Source organism: Plasmopara halstedii (assembly GCF_900000015.1).
Source record: "Plasmopara halstedii genome assembly, contig: Scaffold_2604, whole genome shotgun sequence".
Taxonomy (NCBI): domain Eukaryota; phylum Oomycota; class Peronosporomycetes; order Peronosporales; family Peronosporaceae; genus Plasmopara; species Plasmopara halstedii.
The window spans coordinates 583453-591920 of NW_020189511.1; positions in this window are offsets into that span (position 1 = coordinate 583453).

Below are 8468 nucleotides of genomic sequence, written 5' to 3' on the forward strand. Positions count from 1 at the left end.
AGCAACAGCGCGTGGCGCTAGCTATCTCCAAGCTCGGGAACCGAGCGCGAGGATGGGCACTTACGTGCGGTGCTTCGGTTGAAGTGGCGTTTCCCTCCTAGAAGGAGCTGAAGCGTCAACCTTTTCGATTGTTCTCACCGCCTAACCAGGGATATCGCGTGCGATCGCGTTTCTTTGCCGCATTACAGGGTAAAAAAAAAGTTGGTGGACTTTGTTTTAGAGTTGAAAATTTTCGTTGCTGAAATGGCAGCCGATCCTCTTCCCGAGGTGGTCACAGTGACCGTCTCTGCGCTGGTGTGGAGAGAATGGAGTTTTTCCGTGTTCATCCATCTTCTTTTGAATATGCGGTGAATGTGGCATTGAATGCCGAATGCAACTTTAAGTTGGCACAACTTGGTTGGAATGCACACCCTCAGAGCTCGTCGAGCGTGCCTGAGCCAATGCATCTCAGCTATGCCGAGAAAGAAAAGGGAGAGCTCCAAGCTGCTGAGCAGCGTTTAAACACGCGACGGTGTTTCTTCTGTGGAGAGACCCGTCACCTTTGGACTGGTTGTCCCCTGCGCAAGGTGCGTAAAGGTTCATCGAATCGACGTTTTGATTCTAACCAGTCTGGTTTGTCGCGGGAGAACGAGAATGCCTGGTAGGCGCCTGGCGACCCTACTGAGGAAGAACTGAGTTCTGTGGAACCTCAAGGGCAAACAGGGCAGCAGGGCCCAGCCCCTAAGAGCTCCGTGCTCTTGAACACGGAATGTGTATGCAATTCGGGCTTGCTGGTCGTAAGGGCTTTGAAAGGTCGTGGGAGGGCCTTATCGATTCCGCTGCGTCGGGCAATTATGCTCGACGCTCCACGATGGAAGGAAGTCACCTGTATGCTGAGGCGCTGAAAGCGTCGTTGAGTGACACCGTTAGTGTTCGCTTAGCAACGGGGACTAGTGTCACTAAGCCGAGAGTCCCTGTGGACCTCAGTGTCATGTTTCTTGACTTCGATAGCGTGAAACGCTGCTTAGTCTTAGACTTGGATGCAAGGTATGACCTTATCCTTGGTATGGCTTGGTTGGAATACCATGAGTCATGGTTTGATTGGAGGTCGAAGACCTTGAACGCTACACCCACGTCTCCTGGTAGAGCTTTGGTGAGTCATGAATCCACATTTGCTAGGAAGCAGCAGCGCTATTGGCGCGGGCACTGACCTGGGACGGTCAATGTGCTGGATATGGGAGTATCTGAGTTGTCAAACACCGAAGGTGTATTGAACAAGAGGCCCGAGCTTGGCTCGTGGGTTAAACGTGGAGTGGCACGTAACCGGCTGTGCACTACTCAAGTATCAAAGCAGTTGATGCATGCCAAGAGTGGCATGGTCGGCCAAGGGCCGATGCATCGAGGGAGAGGCCCCAGGGATGCACATGGAGTGGCACGTAATCCACTGAACGAAGACTGCGAAACAGCATCTTTTTGTCGGATGCTTTAATAAAATTAAGGCTCCTGTGGAGCAGGGACTGGGGACACTAAACGACGCTAAGTGTGTGTTCCCACTGGTCTCGATGAGAAGTAAAACCTCCATAGAGAGGAAACGGCAAAGCCGTATGTTGTCTGCACGACGCAGGGCGTTGACCCTGACCCAGGGTGTGTCTGCTGTAGACGATAGCGCGCAGCTACATACCCTTGTCAGCGGTATGACGGGAGAGGAAAACGGCGATGTCACCCTCGAGGCTAATCCCGCAGTGGATACTCTTCTTGAGCTGGAAGGGGTGTCCTTGAAGAGTTTTGCGGTGTCATGAAGGCAGACAATTCAGCCGGGGTGGTCATGATACGACCGAACGAGGAGATTAACTCATCGTCGCTTCTGCTATTTGTGGTTCGTGTCTTTCGACAACATGGGCTCCCAGAATCAATTTTCTCTGATAGAGACCCACGCTTCACTGGGAAGTTTTGGTCGACGACTTTCAAGGTGCTGGGCATCAAACTGGATGTGTCAATAGCGAACCATCTTCAGACAGATAACCAAACTGAGCGCGTGAATCGCGTCGTTGAAGACGCTCTCCGCAGCGTCTGCGCTGAGACGCCGAGGCGCTGGAGCGTCATGCTGCCACTTGTAGAATTCGCTCTGAACAATTGAGTGCATTCGTCTACCTGTTACACGCCGTTCGAAGTGAAAGGGCTCGTTCATCCTCGCGTCCCGCTGACGCCGCCATCCAATGGCTCGGGGCTTAGTGGGATAGAACAGCAGAGCCGCTAGCTGATGTCAGCCCCCTCACTGTTCGTAAAAAAGTCGGAGACTTCCTGACTACTAAAACGAGTGTCTTACGACACGTTCGCGATGCGATGGCTGAAAGCCAAGACATGCTGAAAGTATATGCAGATGGAAGAAGCACAGGAGACGTCGAAAACTTTGAGGTCGGGAATCTGGTTTAAAATTATGCTAAAAACCCTCTACACATGCAATGGCTGCTGTGTCTAAGACGAAGCTCTGTCCACGGTTTATCGGGCCTTTTAAGGTTGCGACGAAGCGGGGCATTGCGCATACGCTAAACCTTCCAAAACGGTTGCGCACCCACCCGGTGATTTATGTGGGCTTGCTCAAACCGTATCGCGAGTGGACCGACTACGAATACTACCAAGTGCAGCAGGACTGTCGTAGCTCTTAGCCTAGAGAACTCTAGGCTAAGGTCACCGACCTTATGTTCTTTACAAGAAATAGTACGAGTATAGCGGATCGCAATCCGCTCCTTCCAAGAGTACCTAAACCTTAACCAAGATAAAGTCTTCTGTTCAAAATTGAAACTGTACTAAATTCTTTTATTTGCGGCAGAGCCGCCTATATATATAAAACCTTAGACTTTCATAATTAAGGAGTAAAACCTAATTAATATGCATAACTACTGGTAGTCCTGCCACGTAGTGGCTTCTTGTTACGGTGTAGCCACACCATTGTGTGTTGACACTAACTTATGTAATTTACATATTTGTACGGTCACACCATCTTGTGTGACCCACCCTTTCATACAAGGGTATGTGTAACCCCGTTATTGCCGCAAGTAAAACCAGGAAATACAGCTTACGTTTTGAACGGAAGAGTTTATTTGCCTTGGGTTAAGGTTGTGGTCACTCTTGGAGTAAACAGATTGCAATTCGCTACACTCGTACTGATTCTAAGTATAGTACGAAGGTCACTGATCGTAGCTTCGCTTCCTCTAAGCGAAAAAGCTACGGCAGCCCAGCAGCAGCAAAAATTTTACCCGCTTACACATTTCAGACGTGCACACATCAGTTCTTTCCAATATGTTACGTCATGGGTTGCCACAATCATGTATGTAAGCGCTTTTATAATGTAAGCCTTTGGACAAGGAATAATGATGCAAACGCGCTTTTGAGCTCTTCGATACAGCACCATCCGAGCACGAAAAGACGCTTTTTTATTAGAGCTCAATGCAATGCAAAAGAATGTTATGACTGAACCACAAACAGCACGTAGAGCATCGACGTCATCATGTTCACATACGACGATTTTTTTATTTGGGTGACGTACTAGCACATCTACCACCAAAAGAGCATGTGCGGCGAAGATGAATAACTGTTTTCACTTTTTCGTCAATTGATATGGTGACATGCACGATCTGTTGAGCACAAATGACTGGGAGCCAAGCAAGAGCACCTTTAAGCTGACAAGGACTTCTGCATAGCATGTAGATCCTAATCATAAATGCGACAGGTTTTCTCTGCGCTTCATGCAGGTTTACTCAAATACGCTGATGCGATTAGACTATTTTGCGCTCTCTTGAAGTAAAGCACCGCATGTGGCAGCGGTTGAAGCGTCACAAACCACACACGTGACCGACCCGGATCTTGAAAGGATCTTTGAGAAAATTTTCCTCAGCCTTAAAGGCTGAATTTTCTGTCAGTATTATTCTACATTGTCTGCAGAAGATTTGAGAGGAGCTTTGTCATGTCGGCAAAATCTGCAATATACTTGCGCGGGCAGTTGGTCAGGTCAAACCACTTTCATAAATCCCAATTTTGGATAACGGCATCAGCCGACTACTATATGTTTGCTATTATCGCGGTGACTGCCCTGCCACCGATGCTTCTCGTGAAACCTCCCAGAATTTTTTTTTTGTCGGCGTTCAAGCCACACTTGTGTATGTTGGTAAATGTTTTAATAATAAGCATAGACCCGAGCACTATCCAAAATCGGTTGACGTGGGAACAGACCGCCGGTTGAAAGCCTCGTTGAGCCTTACGTCTTCTCTTTAACGAAATGACTTCCCAGGGCTTTGAACAGTTTGTACTTGCGGCTTCTTGATTCATCGGCTCTGGTATGGATAACGATACCGATTCGCTTTCACTTTTCATCAGCCCTAGCGAATGAAGCAGCAACTTACGGCGGTTCGATACCGTTCTGCCAGAGAAATACTCAAACGACCACGACGTACCGCCGTCCCATCTCGTCTCAACAGAGGTTAAAACCGGGAAAATGATATAGAATTGCTCGTTTTTGTCTCATCCTGATACCTTAGCTTGTTGCCACTTCTGCATTCCAGACGCTTCTCGACACACATAGTAATACCAAGTGCTATCAATTTCATACAATTCTATGCCCCGAACGGATGCTAACATCGCAGCTTCGCGAATGCACCGATAGCGTTTCTCTTCTATGGCAGCGGTGGGTGAATGACTCGCCACCGACCAATCCAAATCTTAGTGCGCGGGATTTGATTGTTTCGACATCGAGTGTACCATCAGCCCGTGGTGTTCCAGCCATGCCATGTCTACAAATTATCGCACCTCGATTTTGAATTTGGAGCTTGAAAGCATTCTATGCTGTCCAATTCCCCGGACTTCACCTGAAAAGTCAACTGAATCTTCGGCACATAATTAGTGTCCCCATCGCAAGACGCAAGAACATCGTATCCATAGTTGGCATCTGCAATGCCTTCGCGTACCTTCTACTGTTTTCAACAATCACGCGCCGCACAACGCTCCTAGATACAACAAGACTTTCTGCGGGGTAACCAAGCCCGAAATATTGTTATCAACAACCCTTGGCTGTGAACTCCAACTCTTTTAGAGAGAGTCGCTCCATTTAGTACTGGGCTCTTGAACACGACCTTCATAGGCGCCATAGAACTTAGTTGTTCTAGTAAGCAGCCTTGCGTCTACTGCGACTTACCGTTCCTCGTAGGAGGTCCAACGTCCGCCCTTGCGTGACCTACCGTTTCTAACAGTCGAAGGCGAAGAAGATAGGCAATACAAAGATGTTTTGTATTATTGCAGGTGTTTTCGTCTGCGGGTACCGCAAGGCTCATCAGTAATTTAGATTTCTTCTTCTTCAGCATGGCTGAGGTATACCGCCCTTGGCGCACATGTAAAGCTGAATTCCCGAAATATTAAGCTTCTCCTGCACGAAAGTTATGCTTTGCATAAATGCAATTGTAATGCCCCGTTTTTTTCAAAAAGGTGAAGTAGAATGCCCGGTAGGGTCAGTCACTTTTGCGGCTTTAGTGTATCAAATTTATGAACATAATTCACCAGTCCTTGGTTTCTTTTACTGGAAGACAAAAACTTGGAGCGCGCATGATACGCCTCATTAGGTGGTGCGAACACCCGCGACATCTTTTGCTTCGAATCATACCACGCTGAGATCACCTCTTTTACCGAGGTATTGCAGGTGAGTATCCATTTGTGCGCACAACCATCTAGCTTGGAGATGGCAAGCGCATTGCGCTGTGGTTTTGTTTGAAGCAAAGCCGAATCCATTCTATTTCATCTCGAAAGAGATTTCTCCATCGTGGCTTTCATAGACCTAAACAAAAAACATCAGCGATATCACGGTGGAAAATCCGTTACTCCAACGGCGTGCCTCACCAGTGTATTCTCAACGCCTCCAAGCAATTAATTAATGATTTCGGCCCTAACACCACCAGTTTTCTGATTTGATCAGGACTCACGATAGAATATAGTTTGTCAAGCTGGTTCGCTCTTACGGGAGTGAGATACATGTGCTGCCATCGCAGATTTACGGTCATTCCACGACTGCGTCGTAACCATAAGTACCACCAAGCTATCGTGCAATTTGTCTAGATAAAGCGTTGGCTTAGAGTCCGCGTTTACAAACGAACAGAGCTTGGACTCGCCACGAATGCGCCCGCTCGACTCTAAGGTATGGTTCAATCTGCTATTCAAGAATGCATATACCAAGAGTGGGTTATATCAAGTCTTGTACTAAATATGTACATTATGGATAAAAGATCTTTATTTATGGCGTGTGTCTAACAGCTGACGTGTACATCGAGCCTCTCCACTTTAAAAAAATATTGTAGTCATCACAAACTCCGGTATCATGATACTTATGACAACTCCAAATATATCAACTGATATGTGACTGTCGAACAATCGTACCGTATTTTATACAATTGTACTTAGCGTATACAAACAATGACAGTACTTGTCCCGTCAATCCTATCCTAGCCACTAACAAGTATAGTTTGCAGCAGAGTTGCTGCAGTTCCGGCATAAGGAAGCTTTATATATCAGAGTCGGCGCTTTTTATGTTATGACACTGTGCAACGGTGCTCACAACAAGATTCAACGCATAAATTATCCACCTCACCGGTCTGGTGCCGAAGCTAATGATGCTGTATTGGACAAGATGCCGACAAAAAATTTCTGGGATGTTTTGTTGGGGAGCAGGACCAGCGGGCCGATCCTGTGGAGTTAAATATTCTTGTAGATTAACCAGCGCCTTTCGCCCAAACGAACTTAAAGAAGTGGCTTGAGTTTGCCCAAGTAAAATGCAAAAACGTCGAATGTCTGTAAAAGGGGATCAAGTGGTGCTGAGGTGCTGCGAAACGGTCGACCCTTTTCACTGTGGAAGAATTTTTCGCGCATGCCCAATTCTGGCTCCTTTGAGACCCGATCGACCATTCCACGTCGTATGTTTTACTGTACCTTTTGCAAATGGATTAACAATAAACTAAGCAGATACCACAGTAACATGAATGCGTTTTTGCGTTTCGGTCCCACCAGCTCAAATTCGCTGAGAATACCTACCTCGTTGTGACAAGGGGCTACTCGCAAAAAAGTATGCCTCCAATATAGTTCAGCGTACACCTGCTTGCATCTAAGCTTTTTCGTCAAAATATACAGATCATACGTCACTGTGCACAGCAATATCATCACCACAACTCTGTCCGATACTGATAAAATGGGTTTTCCTCTTTGCCGATTATCCCTTTGAGGTAATTCTTAAGTCGGGTCGGCTGAATATGGTGGCCCGATAGGCTTTTGCGTCGCCCCAACAATGGATTCTTGCAATAGTAACGTCGCCAATTGGTGAGGTGACACGTACGGCGTACGGCTTGGAACAACATGTGCTGTGCTGCTGAAAGCTTAGTTATCAATAGCTCAAGATTCAGCTTTAAACTATGCGCGCTGCTGCACGCTTGTACGGCTGTGCCTATCTTAAGGCTTGCTGTATTACAGCATTGACCCACCTGGCACTCAGCGTGTAGTGGCGCCTAATGATTTAAACCTCAAGTGCATAATTTTTTTCGCCCCTTTTTAGTGGCCACTTTGAGAGTTAAAGGACAAATTGCTCGGCGAGCGGTATGTATTGGTGACCCATCATGCATACGTGTGCGACGTGTCACCGGGTAACATGCTCACCGCATGCGAGGGCAAAGTTGGCCAGTCAGATGGTTGCCGCAGAGTGATGCAAGTCCATAATTCTGATTTTTATCTCTGGCCTCTCAAACGACGCGTTTACCACAACTCATATTGTTGCCTTGTGGGCCGTCTGATCATGGGGCTGCTGTAGCTCTTATCTTAGAAAAAGCTTACTTAAGGTCACCGACCTTCATTCTATACTAGAATCAGTACAAATGTAGCGGGTCGCAATCTGCTACCTCCAAGAGTACCCAGAACCTTAACCGAAGCAAATGTTTTCTTGCGTTTATAACAAAAATGTATTTATCTGTTTATTTGCCTAAATCTAAAACCTTAGGTTAACATAATCAAATAGTAAGACCTAATTAATACGCATAAATTCTGGCAGTCACACCACGTAGTGCCTTCTCGTTACGATGTAGCCACACCATTGTGTGGTTACACCGACTTGTGGAATCAAATCTTTGTACGATCGCACCATCTTGTGTGACTCACCCTCTCATACCAGGGTATGTGTAATTTTGTTATACTCTCCCCCATCAAAATTTTGAATACCCATAATTCACATTTAATATCGCCTCGTACGAGGCTCGCGTGTCTGAAACACCGTTACGTTCCTAGGACCACCTTCACGCACTCTCTGCACAATGAGGGCGCCCGCGGGCAAGCCCTTCCTCGTCTCCTTCACGCGGTGCAACTCTGGACAGTACGTCCGCGGCTTCAGGTAAGCACATCTCAAACCCTCGGTAACCGGGCGCCGCACACACCCTTCTTCGTCCCCTGCACGCGTTGCAACTCCGGACAGT